The sequence below is a fragment of the Neophocaena asiaeorientalis genome, unplaced genomic scaffold, assembly GCF_003031525.2.
Source record: "Neophocaena asiaeorientalis asiaeorientalis breed wild unplaced genomic scaffold, Neophocaena_asiaeorientalis_V1.1 scaffold415, whole genome shotgun sequence".
Classification (NCBI taxonomy): domain Eukaryota; kingdom Metazoa; phylum Chordata; class Mammalia; order Artiodactyla; family Phocoenidae; genus Neophocaena; species Neophocaena asiaeorientalis.
Genome location: NW_020174051.1, coordinates 948,179 through 967,398, shown reverse-complemented (window position 1 = coordinate 967,398; position 19,220 = coordinate 948,179). Strand labels below are relative to the sequence as shown.

At 40.0% G+C, this 19,220-nt stretch overlaps 1 protein-coding gene and 1 pseudogene across 1 annotated transcript in view; both read right to left on the bottom strand.

The window, feature by feature from the left end:
• CUNH1orf21 (chromosome unknown C1orf21 homolog) overlaps positions 1-19,220 on the bottom strand; it is a 222,227-nt gene that overhangs the window by 44,541 nt on the left and 158,466 nt on the right. The gene's annotated exons all lie outside the window — the stretch shown is intronic.
• Positions 13,963-15,126, bottom strand: LOC112405705 (geranylgeranyl transferase type-2 subunit beta-like; annotated as a pseudogene).

Sequence of the window (19,220 nt, the reverse complement as noted above, 5' to 3'; positions counted from 1 at the left end):
TACCCTGGCATATACCACAGCACTGTGGAAATACCACGTGAAGGCGATTTAAAGGATATCTTTGACCAAAATCCAAGGTTTCCTGCATTAAAGACTTTATGGGATACTGACATAAAATCTCAAATGTGAACCGATATTTTATAAGTTGCCCAAGGTCAGAGTGTTATTGGCTGAAAGGGGATAAGAACTCCGCGTATACATCTTTCAATAAGTATTTCACATTCTTAAAAAAGCCAAATCTATATGAATTAAAGAAGGTGGGAGTAAGCGAAGCTCACGCAACCTCAAACTTCCCCTTTATGTTCTAATACCTAAAGATGAGACACAGGCCTGGAAGGCACATACAATTTTAAAGACACAGGCAAGAACCTTGGCAGTCCTCCCATGGCCATGACTGAGAAACAGCACCTGCACCTCCCAGACCAAAGCAAGTCAAGGCCAGGCCAGTAACGAGAGGGGATGGAGGCCTTGAGTAAACAAGAGGGAACAGAGGGAGCAGGTACAACTGGTAAGAACAGTCATCAGTGAGTGTCTGTCCAAAGGCACTCAAACTTAAATTTTTAAAAATGGTTATTTACGCACATAATACACACATCCAGTGGTATGCTGGAGCTGGCTCTTACTAGGGAGTGCCAACTGTTAAATATTCAGGAATTCTGTGAGTGAACTGCTGGTGGTTTGAAATCAGCCTTTGTGGGTGTATTTACACTATGGAAATTCACAAATGGTATAAATCAGGACTTTTTTCACCCAGAGACCTGGTTTACCAGCACTGTGTGTGTGTATGCATGTGTGTGTATGTGTGTGTATTTCCCCCCTAAAATAAATACACTTTATATGTGGTCAAGAGGAAACTCCAATCCAGTGGAATGTTTTAGATGGACCAGACTGGCGTGTCATCATGCTACTTTTAAAAAATTGGGTTAAGAGGACCTAAATTCTTGGCTTTCCTAGGACAATGCCATGGCCTTCTCCACAGCATACCACCTCTTCCTGCACTGATGGCAGTGAGATCCTTCTCCACCCCTATCTCCCTGTTCTGTCATCTTGGGTCCCAATCTCCAATTACCACCTAAGCAAGACCCGTTTCTATCATCATTATGTCTTGTAGAAAGCTCTACTTGCCCTCCCCCAAATCAGGCAGCTGTCTATTCAGGAATTTGCTTTGAGAGAACACTTTAACCTGGATATGAATTAGTGTTCTCTGTTTAACCTTCTAAAGAAAAGGTCAGTCTCCAACGAAATGTGAGGCAAATGACAGAATTTAGCTAATGCACGTACAATAGGACATTCAACCCTGCTCTAGAAAATTCTTACACTTCCATTCAATGACTGAGGAGGATGGAAATGCGAGACAAGTGGCAGTGGGAACTGCTGCTTCCCTGTCCAAATGAATGAACCACCACCTAGTCTTCTGCTTCTGTGTCTTCCAGACAACTCCAAATCTATCTGGAGACCATGAACAGGAGCTGCAGAAGCAAGTCAAGTTGCATGGTATACTGCAACAGCCTTGTGAAGAAAGGCCAAAAGGCCAAACAAAACACCATGACGACACCCTCACCCTTCTGGGTGGAAGCACTTCCTCTCTCAGTGTTGCTGGCACAGACTTCTGTGATGGCGCCTTGGCTTACCTGTTCACACATCTCTCTCTTCTTACCACACGAGTTCTAAATGCTTCAACCTAATAGAATGTAAGCCCCTTGCTAGTGTCTTGTCTATCCTTGCATGCAGTAAGCGACAGTGGTAGGTGTTCAATAAAGATCTGTTTTAGGAAAGAATGAATGAACATTTGTCCTCCTTTGTTTGCGTGCTACACTGTTTCACAACATTAATCCCACTCAGAATATGAGGCTGGGCCCTGAAAAGGCAGGAGGATCTCGGGAATGAACTTTGGAGCGGGGGCATGGGGCTGGGAGGACCAAAGGGAAGAAGGAATGGTGCTTTCATTGTAGTTTTCACTAAAATTGTGGTTGGGGCCCCATGGGCGAAAAGAGCAAGGGATAACACCTGTCTGAGCACATGGGCATCATCACTTTTAAGAAGCTGAGCTATAAGAACCTCAGGAGTTTAAAAACAAATAGTTCATTACTTATTTCAAAGAAGGATAAAGAGCTTAACATATGTCATTTCACTCTAAATACCTTTGAAATATTTTCACCATAAACCTTTTGGGTACCAACACATGTCAGCTGTTACTCTCTTAATTATAATACTGGTCATGCCACGTAAGACCTACAAAATGCACAGCAAACTAGAGTAGTCAAATTCATGGAGACAGAAAGCACAGGGTTGTTGCCAGGGGCTAGGGGGAGGGGAGAATGGGGAGTTAAGTGTTTAACAGGTACAGAGTTTCGGTTTTGCGAGATGAAAAAAGTTCTGGAAATAGATGATGGTGATGGTTGCACAAAAATGTGAGTGCATTTAATGCCACTGAACTGTCCACTTAAAAATAGTTAAAATAGCTAACTTTAAGTATATTTTACCCAATTGAAAAAAATGCACAGCCAAGTTTGGAGGGAGTTCTCACCTCCAGCTGCCCCCAAACTTCTTTAAAAGATTTTCCTGTTTGCTTCATCAAATCTATTTTATGTTCTCTCCTTATTTTAAACACTTCAAAATCAACATTAAACAGAAAACAGATTTATGTACCAAGATCTGTTAAAATATTTCCTTGTACGTTTATATAGTCTGAAATCTCAAAGGGCAACTGGTATGTCACATAATCCACTGAAAAACAATGAATCTGCCAGTTTGGCTGCACTGGGAAAAACTACACATCCTATAGAAGTTCAGCTATGCAGAAATTTTATCATGTGTTATTTCACACGTGCAGAACATTTTTTCTTTGGCCACACAGTGCAGCTTGTGGGATCTTAGTTCCCCGATGACCAGGGATCAAATCTGCGCCCCCTGCCGTGGAAGTGAGGAGTCTTAACCACTGGACCACCAGGGAAGTCCCACACACAGGCAGAACATTTTAAATGCCCTTGGACTTTGAGAACTCAGAGCAAACTAACTTTTTTTGTTTTTTTTGGGTTTTTTTTGCGGTACACGGGCCTCTCACTCCTGTGGCCTCTCCTGCTGCAGAGCACAGGCTCCGGACGCGCAGGCTCAGCGGCCATGGCTCACGGGCCCAGCCACTCGGCGGCATGTGGGATCTTCCCGGACAGGGGCACGAACCCATGTCCCCTGCATCGGCAGGTGGACTCTCAACCACTGCGCCACCAGGGAAGCCCTGAGAGCAAACTAACTTTGTGAAAGGCCTGTAGGTCTTGGTTTGTTTATGATTCCAATGCCAATCAACTTTAGGGGGAAACATATAACTTTCCAGGGAAAGGCAATAAAGCCAGACTAAAAACTGACAGCAGTTGAGAGGGAACTAGAATGAGTGTAATGATCTTACTGGGGAAGCACCAGAGTTCAGAAAAGAGGCGCATGGTGAGGTTTGGAGAACTGGGCCTCTAGATGTGGCCATATCTTCAAAATCCAGACTGTGCCACGTACTGTCTGTAAATTTTGTACGTAAAAATTCTTAGAGCCTCAGTTACTTTCTCTGCAAAATGGGGTAACAGAATGTCTTTCATAAAGCACTAGTGTTCCATGAAATGAGATTAAATATGATAATGCAAGCATCTGGAACATGGTAGATATTGGATCATTTTTTATTACTTTTTATCTTCATGATTTAAAGTTATTTATTACTACAGATACATTTTTTTATAATTATAGTAGTATGCATGTACACTTCTGAAAAGTAACCAGGTCAGCCTCAAAGACTTGTTCTGAAACACTTTTTGGCCTGATACTGTGGGGTATTTGGGAGCAAGGAAGCCGTGTCTAAAGGTGGTCTAATCTGTCCCCTTTACATTGGTGGCAACCATGGTCTAGAGAGATCAGAGGATTGCGTGAAGGTCATAATATTAGTGGCAGAATTAAAAACCTGTCCTTTAATCCAGGGTTTCTTCCTCTCTGCTGTGGAACTTCCACAAGTGGCAGAGTTATAAAAGCAGGTGAATGTTCAAATCATATCTTCTAACTCTGGAAGTAGGTGAAACAAGTGGAAGGTGACTTGCTCTGTCCTGTGATGGCTGAATGCGTAACGATGCCAGCTGACAGTCACTGAGTGCCAGCTAGGTATGAGGTATACCTGAGGACAAATCCAGGGGTACGCTTGCAACATGCTAGGATTGAAGCAATGAATGGATCCTAAAACCTAAACAAACATACCTAAGAGGCCTGAATGGCACGAGCAAATGATCTGCCTCATGTACACCCCACTATGATGTACCCGCGGGGGACTGTGGTCTGGGATCCCTGACTCTGTCCCAGTGAAGTGTGGGACGCTAGTCAGCCGACTGGAAGCCCCGTGCACACAGGCTGGGCATGTGGACTGTGGGCTTCAGGGATACGACAGGGCTTTTTAGCTCAATAACCTCCAAGGGCAGCGTCCTTGGATCTATTTACTTGGGCTGGTAGGGATCCCAGAGAAGGCGCATCTCATCTCATCTTGGAGAGTCTAAACCTCCTTGCCAGCACCCTGGGAGCCAGATAGGGGAAGACAACCAAGGACCTTGGCATTCAGAATGCAGACTTTCACTTAAAAGCCCTGATTTCATTTTGGCATCCTAGCCCTCAATAGTGCCCGGCTGGAAGGAATGTAGAAGGGGACCTGGGAGTCTGCTTTTTACACTGACTTTCAATGAATCCTCTTGTTTTCAGCCCCACTTTCCCCTCCATTTCCAGAGATATCTCTGCTAGCAATTCCTGAGCCTTTCGTTCATTCTACAGTGTAACTGGCTTTCTTGGGTTTGCTAAGTCAGTTTCCTGACTTAGCTTTCCATCTTACAGGATGTTGATATTTTTTCCTGTTCTTAGTCATAGAGGATTATTGCTATTCTGTAGAGTTCTTTAACTGTTGCTTTATCAGTATTTCAGAAGGAAATAATGGGTAACAGCTATGATCCACCTGTCCTACCTAGTCTAACGTAGGCACCTTGCATACGTTGTCTAATTCGACAACTCTATGAAGTAGTTGTTATTATCATGCCCATTTAGAGGTGATGAATTGAGTTTCAGCAACTTGCCCAAGGACTCTCAGAGGGTTTGAACTCAGGTCTTTCTGATGTCAGGGCCCAAACTGTAGATCATGACCACATCCAAGCATTCATGGTGAAATAATGATAACAATGACCGTCGATCATCACTGAGCACTCATTAGAAGCTAGGTTTCCAAAGTGTTTGTATTAACTGTGGCAGCTCCCTGAGACAGGTACTATTACTATTAACCCATTTTACACAGGAGGAAACTAAGTCATGGAGTGGTTAAGGAGCCTGCCCAAGATCACAAAACTCAGAGAGTCTGGCTCCAGAGGCTGTGTTCTTAACACTTACCAAAGGCAATTAAACATACTACGTCTACCTTGTGGATTTCCACGATCTGCTTTAGGAACCTCCCCCAGCTATGCTTTTCCTCTTTCCTAGATGACTGACTCCAAAAGAAAACAAAAATCTCTTTCCATCAGCCAACCAAAGCAGAGACAATGAATAGAAGACAGCCACAGTTAAAGTAAAATCATTTTGAAAATATTTGCACAAGAAATTATTCTACTAGATTACACTATCCTCTGTTTATAGTTACCTTCAGACATTCAATTCAGGAATAATGTGAAGAATGCGCCGATATAACTAGACATGTATAAAAGACATATACTTTTTAGATAGGACATGAGAACTAGAATTTGCTTCCTAGACTGACAGCCTAAAATTATATATGCTAGGGGGTGCTGCTGAACAAGTTTAGGGTTTGCATCCATTTGGTGTTCTTAGATTTGCAGGCAGTAGTGCTATGGGCTTGTAAAAGTCTGTTTAACCTCAGTCTGGTAACTGTTAACCAACACAATATTTCACTGCAGAAGAAATTTTAAAATAAGTTATATTCTTTATATGTACAGTTAGCTCTTATTCATGGCAGAAGCATTAATCACCCATTATTTTCTTTTCCATTTGTATGTCCAAGAACTCAATTAAAAGATAATGAGATGTAGGTGTTAAACCAAAAGAAGGTGGAAATGTCTCTAGGGCATTACGCATGGTGTAAAGACTTGTGTCTTGGGGTAGTTAATGGAATCTGTGAGCTAAAGGAAGCACAAGATCAAATTAGTGGAACCAAAACACTAGAAATCAGGAAATCTTAGTTCTAACTACCTTGGCTCCACAATTAAGCTAAATGAGCTAAATACTTGTTAAATAAATCATGATGCAGGAAATACACAGGATTAGGAAGGTTAGCAAGCACAGCAGTGCTTGAGCTGAACTGATACAATTTTGGCCACATGAGCTCAGGTCTAAAATAGAAAATGTGATGTAGTTAATTAAACACATAAAAGGCCAAAGAGCATGCAGAACCACCCCCGAAGGCCACACAATTAGGAATTAAGCATATGTATAGATAGATATCCTTCTCTGAACTTTCAATTGTGGTCTAAACATTATTTATTCTAGACTTGTGCCAAGTTCTACACAAAATAATTCTAGTAGTGGATGTTTAAATTTTTTTGAATGAATAACAATTATCTATTAACTCCAGCACATCACTCCCCCTTATGGAGTAAATGAATTGTTCTGATATTTTATGCAGCTGCTAGAGCAGTGCTAGACAAAAGGAACCCAATGAACACTTGCTGATGGACAAATTGTATGGACAGAAATGTGGGCTAGTTCCTATGGAGTTTATCCACGTTGATGGGAGCATTCCTACAGTTCAGGGAGAGCTATTACTCTATCACTGCGGTTTAAAGTTGGCAGTGAACAGCCCAACACCCTTTTGCTAAAAGGACCATTTATTTACCTTCTTGGAAATTACTAAGACAAATGTAATTTTTTTTCCTTTCGGTTCTCAAGATAATTACTGCTCCTGGTCAGAAGACCTGACAGATTTTAGAGCACTGAGGCCAAGTGGTTTTTCCTGCTAGACACAAAACCACGTGAGACACTCCATGTACTAGTATTTTAAAACTATTTAGTTTGTGCTTGAAAATAGCTTCCAGCAGCATACACAACACACAGGTCCTTTTTCAGTTGGCAACTCTGAAGCTACTATTCTGGAATATAGACTAAAAAAAGAAAACTCGAAAAGGCTTTTAGTGGGTGAAAACTGATTCTAGGGTGATTTTTTAAAAAAAGAAACTGGGGGAAATACCCAAGTGTCATATTTTAAAACATCCTAAAAATATATCTATTAATAGGCAACATCGGACTTTTGGAACCAAAAGGTACTTCTCAGGGAGCAATTTCAAGAATTTAGGAGAGAAAACATTTTGAATACGATATTGGGACTAAGACAAGTGATCTGATTATGTCCTATAACTAACACATCTATTGATCCCAAAATGCCAAACTGTGGCTTCATCTTGTCATTGAATGTGTGCTGTCACCTGGGTAACATCTTATCAGACCAAGGGCCTATAGTATAGCCCTGCTCAAGGTGGTTTGGCAAGGTTTACCGAGGATCTGCACTCCCTACCCCTGCAGCCATGGAAATTGGGGGGTGCACTCATGTGTCTTTGAGGAGAGCAGAGGGTTGGGAGATGGAGCCAGCTCTGAATTACATGAAAGTGCCTTCTTGTTCTGCACTGGTAGACTCCCCTTGGACTAGGCAAACCCACTGCCCGGCAGTGTATTCTAAATATGGTAAATGTTCTTGTCAAGATGATCTCCACTAAAATTGGATTAGTTCACAAAGGCTGGAAATGATCTCTACTTAAAAGATTTCTCACAGAGAACAAAAATAGCACTGCAAACAAGCAATGCTTAACAAAATTAAGGAAATAAACGTTTTTCAAAAGGCCCTTAAGCAAATCAGAGGGCATCGTTTACAGAGACAACTGAAGCACTAATTAAAAATAATTCCCATTTATTCATTAAAACAGGCAATGTAAAAGCTGCCCTTAGTCACCATCTCTTTAATCTACAATCAAAGTTCATTCAAGGTAAAGAGAAGAATTAATGTCACGGGGGCATCTTTGCCAGGGACTGGCTCCTTTTAGAGGTGGTGAGCCAGGGATCACAGCATTGTATTTGAGGATTCTGGAGGTCATGACTTGTTGGTCTGGGGTGTCTGGAGTTGATGGTGGGGAAGAGGTTGGTTGCACCAGCTAGGATCTCCTTTACCTGCAGAAAAGACACCTAACAAAGACTCTTTCAGCTGGATTCTCCAGAAAGGGGGGGTTACTGTAATACTTGAAAGGAAAAAGCCTGAATTTCCTTAAAAGTATTCTAATCTGCCTTTTCTTTTGGCTAGCATGAACCAGTGTAGCTTTGCTATCATTGAAGAGAAATATTACTAGAAACTCTGAGCTTATACACATCAGAGAATCTTATACATTCTAATAGGTTAATGTAACAGGTTTGCAAAAATCTTTCACGTCCTTTCTTCGGTTCTTAGAAGCTCCAAACCTGAATTACTCTTCAATTTCATCTTTATTCTCCTTTATTTACTCCTTTGAGCAAAATACTCTAATATCTATTAGGCACTAATGTGACAAGCACAGTGCTATACTGTCTCCTAAGGCAAAGCAAACAGAACCTTCTTTTTTGGCCTCTTCAACTAAGCAGGAAATGTGACGGATCATGATTGTTTAATGTATTCTACCCTGTATCAGGCAACTTACATGAATTCTCGCTAACCCTTTAAAGCACTTGGCATTTGACTGACTGCCTGCTACATCAAGTACATGCCAGGGACTCCTTATCCACATGTTACACAGAAGGAAATCCAAGCTCAGAAAATATTAAGCATGTTCACAGAACTAGGTACTGGCAGAGTCTGAGCTCTCACCAGTCAGACTGACTCTCACCCCTCCTCTCTCTGCTACTCCAGGGTTCCACCTACAGAGGCAGCATTACCCACAAGCAGTGATTGTGCACTAGCTCTTGCCAGGCACTGTCCACAGGTTTTATGTGTGTTAATTGATTTAACACACTCAACAATTCTGTGAGGAAATAACTGCTATTATTACAGTCACCATTTCATATGAAGAAACAGAGAGCTTAAGATCCTGGCCTCAGCTCACACAAAGCATCTGACAACACAGCAACCAGAGTGTACAGCCTGGTGATTGGGAGTTTTCTCTCCTCACAGGGGTGGCAGTTGGCCGCCAAAGGACCCTGTGTTGGGGGTACTGGAGAGAGGTCCCTGTACTGCAGTAGATGGTTACATTTGACCTCAGACTGTCTTCCTGCTAGATGCTTCTGTATATTTTGACTTTGGAATTCCTGGCATAGAAAATGGATGTTAAAAAAAAAAAATCCTAGTGGCTATCCCAGGAAATAAAAGAAAAAATCTACAACTTGTCACCTTGACAAGATCAAATGTTCGGTGAGCCTGAGTGAAATTAGCAGTCATTATTCACACAAAGCAGGGCCACAGAAATCATTTATTGATGAACGTTAAGGACTGTGTTCTGCGACACACGTGCTGAAAGTTTCTTATTGGTGAGTGTTGGGGAAGCTGTGACGTGGTAGCTGAAGAGGAAAACAGAAAGCTAAGGTGAAAACTGTAAGCTAAGCTTCCACTTTAATGACTGCTAATGAATTAGTGAGAAGGGAAGGAAGAGGAGACAGGAAATGGGCTGGAACGGCCTGGCCCTGAGAAAGCTGGACCTGGGCACTGCAGCCAGCGGCCCTTAGCTCTTAGCATTCTGAAAACCAAGCGGGTAAAGCAGGACATGTGTTAGATTTTGTATATAGACCTATGCCTGAATTCGTTTAACAAACAGGGGCTTAGCCTGATGTCCTTTTAGGACAACTGCACGTTGGTGAAGTTCCACTGCAATTCCCCACTTCGTGAGTGAATGGCTGTACCCAAATCACAGTGGGGTTATTGAAAACAATGTTCCTCACTCAGAACATTCTGTGGTAGTACTGCCAAGCTACTGGTGGTGGTTTTTTAAAGTTAAAACAAAATTACTTTAAAATAATCCAAACTAATATATAATCAATGAGCACCAGAATTAATCTAAATACTTCCTAAGTGGAGATTAAAACTGCATGGGAATGATGTTTGCAAATGGGGCTTCTTAGGCTAACTCAATACTATAAGAACAATAATAGATCAATTCATGACCCCCAAACTGATATTCTTGAGAGTCAGGGGGCCAAGGCATTTGGTTAAGAATTCCAATTGGATAGTGCAAAGATGGGAGCAGAGGGCAGCTCACATACATGCCAAAAAAAAAAAAATCAGTGATAATTCATAAACTGATGTAATGTTTGTCTATGAGGAGAAACTACTGTTTGAAGCAAGAGAAAGGCTGATAGAAAAAAAAAAAAAACCACTAACATTTTCGGGAACAGAGTGGGAGGGGAGATGACAAAAGGTTAGCAAATCTTGTGATGCTCAGGCCACTTTTATCACAGTGACTCAGTTGAACAAAAAAAAGAAATAGACTTTCTAAGCCAAGACAGTCTTCCATTCATCTCTTCCTTTCTAATATTATAGCCATCCTCCTTAATAGTAAGGACCACGTTTTTACAAAGCGTGGAGTATGGTTTTTCCCCATAGGAAAGGCCTGGTCCTGTTGGGCCTTGTCACTATTCCAGGATTTCTAAGGCTGGTTCTGTCTTCCCTTCCTTCATCTTCTTCAACATACTAAATTGTTTCAAAATAAAACATAATAGCCTTTTCTGGTTAAAAGCATTATATGGGTACACAAACCTGAAAAAACAGTGAGCAGTGGTCACAGTGGTGGTGATGGTGGAAGGTTCCTTCTTTCTTGTTTTCTTTAAATAACTAGGGGGTAGCCCCCCGATTCCCTTTCTTTGGGTTGGCCTAGCCTCTGGCAGAAGGCCCCTGCCCTCTCCTCTGCCCAGATCCACGAGAGGCACCAGCCTTCTTAGAACAAAGCCTCCTTTACTAGCAGAGGCTCTGTGACTCTGCGCTGGAAGTTAGAACAGGTTTCTGGATATGCTTTAAGTTGCAAGAAGCATGCATGGAACAAGGTCATGCCTGTCCACAGGCACTGCATGTTCCTTTCCTTAGGTCGGGAGACTCAAATCCTACCACTGTGGCTGACCTACCCCACGGCTTATCCAGCTCTCACCTGCCTTGGTTTATTTGTCCAAGAAGCCAAATAAAACTCCGTGAGAATATATACTGTGGTGAACACTGTGAATGTCTGTGTGTGTGTGTGTGTGTGTGTGTGTGTGTGTGCGCGCGCTGGGGAGTGAAGGAGTAGGCAATTACTAATAAGAAATACCATTTCTTACATATCTTTCTAGAGTACAGTCCAAAATGAAGCAGAAAGGAAGCAGCTAAACTTTATCACCCTCTAGCAGCCATCCTAGCCGGGGCTAAAGTGAGTTCATCTCAGGGGTCCATTGTGTCCAGACGGCCTGGAGAGTCAGCGGGCCGTTCCACACAGTGACAATCTGCAGGAGGTACCATGTGGCCTGCAGGGAAGTTATTTCTCCTGCAGGAGGCTTGTTAGCTAATGCCTCAGTGTTGAAGTGGAGATGTGATGAATTTTTCCTCACTCAGGACTTCTGATTGAGTCAAGCCTCCCACCCCGCCTCACAATAATCTCTCCCCTTAGTCCCAATCCCTGCCCTAGGGATAAAAATAGAAAGGGAGGTTTCACCAGAACCTGAAAGAATTCAGGAGCACAAGGTAGCTCTGGTCCAGAACTTTGGGATAGGAAGGTAACAGGTGTCTCTGCACGTGGGTGTGAGTGTGTGTGCGCTCGTTCCCACACCAGCAGAGAAGACTCACAGAACAGTTCCACGAAATGGTGGACTTTGGTGAGGATTCTTCCATAATGAAAGAAGCAGCCTCTGGCTGTGGACATCAGTGCCCTCTGCTTGGGCCCTGAGGGGCTGTGTAGGTGCAGGAAGCAGCAGCAGCTCATGGGGGCTTTGCCTGGCACTGATGGCTTCCTGGGTTTAGGGCTCCAGCAGCAGGTCCCACAGGAAGTCAGAGCAGACTGAGGGGTAGGGGGAACGGCGGTACCACATGGTAGTGTTGGGAAAAGTCACCCATCAGGTATCTCCTGGAAAGCCCTGGTACAGCTTAGAAACCTCAAAATGGTGGGGGTGGGGGGAGTCCTCTGCTCCAACATAGCAGATAGAGGCAGAGAAATTCATTCATCCATCTATTCATTCATTCATTCTGCATAAATGGAACCGAGTAGCTCTGAGCAAGCACGGGAAAAAAAAAAAAAGACAAAAACCTGGTCCCCTAACAGAACTTTCATTGTAGTGAAGCAAGGGGCAATGCAAATGAGCAAACACATGGATAATATCAAGTCAGGTAGTGAGAAGTAGTAAGAAGAAAATACAACAGGATAATAGAGAGTGGGGGGTTGGTGGAGAAGACTACTCTTTAGCTAGAGGTTGCAGTCTCCAGAGTTAGAAAAAATGTTTATGTTGTTCTTAGACATACACACATAACACAGACTTTTGAATTTAATAGTAAACAATAAAAAAGCTTCAATTTTTGTGTCCATTCCCAACCATCACAATTTAAAGAATTTATTATAGGCCAATTTAAGTTACAAGAAATGATTAAGGGACTGTTCATAATTTTTATTATACATAGATTTTATTTTATAAATTATGATACAAAGGAAGTGGACCATAAAGGTTAAAAATCTTTGCTATACACGGACTTCCTTGAATTGATGTGTTTTATTCATTGGATGAGTGAATAAATGAATGAATGAATGACGCATGATAGCCCGGTTAAGCAGACAGGTTCAAAGCCATCACTTATTAACTTGACTTTGAAACCTCTATTTCTGAAAAGAGGAGTAAAAACCATAAACATAGAATTGTGAGGATAAGATAGCGCCTTTAGAGTGTGTAGCACAGAGCTAGGCAAACAGTAAACGGACACTGACTTTTTTTGATTTAAGAATAAACAGCAGGATGTTATTTTTGTGAATTCTAAACTATCAATAGTTTTTTAAAATAAAAATTTATTTAAAGACAGACTGTGGAATAACTACTGAGCCTAGGATTATTAATAGAAATCCAGAAGTCATTCTCAGGAAAAAAAATGGCATTAGTTTATTTCTCTTGGATTTATTTTTAAAGCTAACTGTTCTTTCCTAACCTAAAATAATAAAATACATCTTCCTTCATCCTGGTACCTGTGAAAAGTCACATCCAGATTGCATGAAGAATCAAGGAGATATACACAGCAGGCTTTGGGCTCTCTGCACATGTATGAATAGAGATTTGAGATCTGAATGTACAGTGGACATTTTCTAAGTACTATGATGAGTATCAGGCATGGACCTAGATCTTTAGAGATGGATTTACTAATTTAATCCTTTTAAACTAATATGCCAGGAATATATGGAAACAACTCTCCTGAACAGGCATGTCCCTTCTCTAGGCCAAATGATAAAAATGTCTATTTTACTTTTGATACAAATATCAAATACGTCATTGCTGTTGTTTTTCTGATAACCAAAGTAACATTTTCTTTTCTTTTTTTGAAATATTCCCAAATTTCAGCCATTTATTTTTTTTCATCTTTTAATTCCTATGGGGTTCATCAATTCTTTATCAGTTAACATTCTCATTGACAAAGACCAATTTATATTAACTATAGTTATCTATAACATATCAAGGGAGTACATGGGAAAATCAGAACACAAGACTTCATCAGCTAAATAGAGTTCAACTCAGTTTGCTGTTATGGAGACAAACAAGATAAATACATTGAAGCATAAACAAAATATTAATGCTCAGAATAACAGCATTCCAGAAGAAAACGGAAAGCTGAAGATACAATAAATGTCTCTAATTTACAATATGTATAATTATATAATTTATTAAAATCAACACAATTCATGTACAAAATATTAACATGGCAGCCATTAAGTTTGTTAAGCACTTCAAATACTGAAATGTTAAAACAGTGAAATTACGCTAAGCAACTTTTGCATCAAGGGATCTAATCTAGCTCACTAGCTCAGGCTGAACATTCACTCCGAAGTATTTCTTCAGGCATGCAAAAAACAGGGCTAACAGGTTTAATCTGTTCTTCTCCCAAAAGTGACAATCCAGCAATTCCAAATAGAGTATGAAAAGGATCTACCCTATCTCCTGGCCTGTCCGCATCCTCCCGTTTCTTCATCTTGACATGCTACTTGACATGAAACTGTGCAGTTTCTCTCTGTCAATCCAATGAAGCCTTCCAATTATCTTTAGGGAAGCCAACACCCACTAAGAATAGCATACATCTGGTAACTTCTCTGGCCTTCCATTGAGTCCACCTGATGGAAGCTGTCGTTCACAAAGCCACCAACCAAGTAAATCAGAATTTACTCGAAGCAACTGACTAGTAATAGCCAGGAATCCTGCCCAGCATGGGATTCAGAACCTGGCCTGCAACCAAATCCACCATCAAAGTTCATACATGATAAAACAAATTCGATTGCCTTTTCCACATTAGTAGCATCCAGCTTCCCCAATAGAGCCAAAGTTGCCACCGCACAAAAGGAGAATCTTGTGTCGATTTCTCCCTATTATATAAAAGTAGATTTTCACATCCCATGAAGCAGCTGGACTCTCCTGCCTGCACTGCATTCAGCCCTTATCTTTTAGACTGGCCCCCTCTGTTCCAGTACTCCTGTACGCTGATGTATCTAGCACAGTGCATGCTGGAACTTCCAGCAGACCATTAACTCCAGTTAGACCAGCTGCTTAGTGGGACCCCAAATATCTCCAGCGAAAGAACCATCTTCTTTCTGTAGACTCTGAACATATTCCACAACTTTATTTACATCAATAACATTACTACTATCATAGAGAGTAAGAATCTGGACAGCACTAAGAGTGTACAAAAGATGAGGATCATGTCCAATACTAGCACTTATTCCACCACACTCGTGTTGACAAGACTTAATAAATGTCAGAATTTCTTCTCTATTCATGCGATGTAGCTGTCCCATGAGATCCATTACAGTATAGATGCCACTCATTCTCAAATATTCAGACAGACAGTATTCGTAATCATCTTTCTTTGAGCCATAGGATGCTATATAATCTGCATGCTTCTCCACTAATAGGGTGTCGGGTGCATCTGACTTGATAATAACATCCTTCTGCGGTGTGCCCATGTCTGAGACCGAAAAGAGGTTAACATTTTCATTGTAGGAAATAAATACCTTGCCCTACCAAGTGCCTTAACAATTCTTTGTTGGTTTTACATCTCTTTGTTTCTGTTTTTCTCTCTCTCTTCTGTTTATCTACAAAATTGGAATTATGTAAATAACATTCTTTGAACAAATGATTTTTAATGGCTTACACTATTTCATTTATTTCATTATATGGATAAACTATCAAGTAACCATTAGGTAATATTGGGGATTTAGGTTATTTCCAGATTTCTACCATTATACATAATGCTACAATAGCTATCTTTATACATATCTTTGACAGCCTTTTTCTTCGAAGAATTATTTGATCAATTTGAACATGAGTACCTATTTTCATGGCTTAAAATATTTTCATCCGGAAAGGCTGTAACAATTTACACTCTCAGCAGAAGGATATAAGTGTCTAGCCCACTCTACCCTTGCCAGAATTGACAGCATGATTTTAAAAACACCAAAAAAAAAAGGCATAAAAAAATGTCAATTTCCTAGAGCCAAAAATATATCTTATTGTTTTCTTAAATCTGCTCTCCTGCTTTTTTTTTTTGCTACTAATAAGGTTAATCTTTTTTTTCCATGTACACTACACTCTTTTCTTTTCTTTTTTTTTTTTTTTTTGCAAACTGTCTATTCATGTCCTCTGCCCATTTGAAAAACTGGATTGTTCAGGATATCCTTATTATCTGACAAAACCCCTTTCTATGTTAAAGATATTTAATATTTTGGGGGTAATATTTGTTGCATTTTTTTTTTTTAACTGGGTGGTATTTATCTTTTAAACGTTTACTGTATTTTTTGTTCTAAGGAGTTTCAAATTTGCATATATTAGGCATGCATCATCCCTGCCCTGCTCTGAGCCCTTTTCTGTCCAACTCACATTCTCTTCTCAGAGAACTTGCTCCTGTCCAGAGAAGGCAGTGGGTCCTCCCTCCTGCTGGCCTTGGTTGGAATAGCTGGTCCAGGGTGGAACAGCTAGCCAGAAAGAAGCAGACATTGGTTGTGTAACTGAGCCCGGGTCCAGTGCTCAGATCCCTGGTCCTTCTAGAGTAGCTTCTCTGTCTTAGCCTTGGGAAGGCCCAGCCCAATCACTGTCCTTCCCTGTGAATTAATCCAAGATCCCTTTCTAGTAAACCCTCCATTTATTTGTGGTATTCTTGGTTTAGTTCCTCACACTCATAACTATTATATCTTTAATGAAACATGGTGAAATAAAGTAATTCTTTCACTTGTGGTTTCTTCCACTGCTCTTACATTTCAAAATATGTCCCCATCCCAGTATTGGTTAAATAGTCACCTATTTTTTTCTTCTAGATTAAAAAAAAATTTTTTTTAAACCCCACATAATTCTCTATTTCTCTGGAGTGTATTTTGGTATGTGGTTTGCTGAATAATCCATTTCTTCCCCTACTGGTTTGCTGTGTTCCAAGTGATCACCAACTTTGTGTGTGTGTGTGTGTGTGTGTGTGTGTGTGTGTGTGTGTGTGTGTGTGTCTTTCTGTGTATTTCAGGGCTATTTATTCTGTTGCATTGATTCTTATGCCTGCAGTACATTGTTTTAATTATTGCAAATTTACTATATATTTTGATATTTGAGATACCAAGTTCCTTTTCGTTGCTCTTTTAAAATTTTTCATAGCCACCCTGTCCAGAATTATTTGGACATAATTATATATATAATTATAAATATATCTTTTGTGGGGGGCTGTGGGGTGGCGGTAATGGGGAGATGTTGGTCAAGGGGACAAACTCTCAGTTAGAAGATGAACAAGTTCTGGGGATCTACTGTTCAGCATGGCGACTACAGTGAATACTACTATACAGTAGAGTATTGTATACTTGAAATTTGCTAAGAGAGTAGTTCTTAAGTGTTCTCACTACAAAAAAAAAGTAACTGTGAGGTGATGGATGTATGAATTAACTTGACTGTGGTATTTCACAATGGATACATATATTAAATCACCTTGTATATCTAAGTATAGACACATCAAATATACGTCAATAGAGCTGAAAAAATCCATTAAAAAATACATGTCCTGGTCTTTCATCATGTCACTGACTAGACTAGACTATCTCAAGCTCTCAACAGCCAGTTATGGTTTAACCAAGTCCAATAAGTCCATCTTCACAAAACTAGAAGAAACTTGACTTCTGGACGGCCAGGTTTACTGCCACAAATTCTGCTCATCAGTCCTGCAGATTAAATCCAGAAGGTAGCTAAGAGAGATTTAGGTAGCAAACGTGCTGTGGGCAGCATTACAATTTGCCTCTTTTTTAAAAGTTGGGTGAAGAAAATTGGGTAGTCGACAAAATTAAAACAAATTAATGTACTTTCCTTTCAAAAGGTTTTTAAAAACAGACGTTAACACGCCTTACAATCTGATCTAGCACAAAATGCTTTCCTTGATATTTAAATCTTTTTGATACTTAAACATCTATTTATACCATTTGTTTTTACACAACAACATACAATAGTTACTGGTACATTAAGGAAAAATAACCATTAACATCTCCAATCAACTACTACATTTTGCTTTTTAACTATCATTTTAAAGGCACTTTCTATATATAATTAGATTTTTTGGTGACGTATATACTTATCTAAAATTAGCACTATATGAATACATAAAACAGAATAATTTTGGGACTTTACTAATAAATTTTTCATTAGAAGGAAAAGTGATGGACTAGGGAAAAAACACCTGCCAGGAACGTCCCAGAACTGCCTAGTTGGCAGTACCATCCCTGCTGCTCCACACCTGAATTTCTACACATCACAAAAGCAATCAAACAAAAAGGCTGACAAAGATATTATCTTACATGCAGAGAATGGGTAGGGAATCCAATGTTATTTCCTTAACAGAAAAAGAGAGACTAAAATATTTTAAAATGCAACAACTAAAATGGTATAAATGTTAGTATATATGATACTTCCCCTGACTTTATATATTTAATACGTATATTTAAATACAGGTTTATTATATTTTAAAACACTGCTGTTAACAGAGAAAACAAAAGGCAAAGAAAACAGATTTGAGGATTTTAAGTGATTTCTTAGTGATTCTACTTTATCAATTTAAAAGCAGAGTACTCTAAACAAGGCCTCACACTTTTTAGTATATAACTAGAGGGAAAAGGATAAGTCCTTTCCTTAACTGAGATTTTCACCTACTTTACCTACATCATCACTATTATTAAACCATTTTGCAGATAATGAAACTGAGGCTCAGAAGTTACTATTCTAAGGTTACACAGCTAGGGGACTGAGCAGGATTTAAGCCTGGAGCTCAAGTGCTTTCCACCACACGGGGTTCAGAACCTTTTTGTGCCATGGACCCCTCTGGCAGTCTGGTAAAGCCAATGTACCTTTTCTTGGAATTGTGTTCTGAGATTCCTAAAATAAACACATGGGGTTATAAAGGACAAAAATTATAACAAAATAGAGTTATCAAAATATTTTTAGGAAAAAAATATGTGATATAGCAATATATATTCTTTATTAATGTATTAAATAAGAAGATACACTATAGGATCTGATAACTATGGTAATTTTGAAGCAGTGATGAGCATTAATATTTCAATGACTTTAACAAATAATAATATCTACAATAACTTTAAAGTACTATGAAAACATCTGATTTCTATTGTTGAAAAGTCACAGGTAGTGCTACTGGTTTGTTGCCTATGTTCATAATTACTGTGTTGTTTTCCTAGACACCTTATTTCCTTCTCCAAAGGAAGGTACCCTACCTATTTGTCCTAATCAGAAATCTAAATTTTCGTCAGAGGTTAGTGAAAATAAAGATGTTAATTTGTTTCCCTCAATCATGTCATAGACTTCCTGAATTCTGTCTACAGACCCCTTAGGAACTGGTTAAGTACTCAACGTAGATTCCACGTATACAGCACAAAGACACCTACAATGAAACTGTGATGAGGGTGAGTCAAACAAATGAACGTCCCCACCAGAACACTGAGCAGGGTCAGGCAGTATAGGTTGCTGGCCCACTTCTTTCAGGGCCAATGTAACCAGCCTCGCCTTCCCGACTAGTGTGGGCTTGT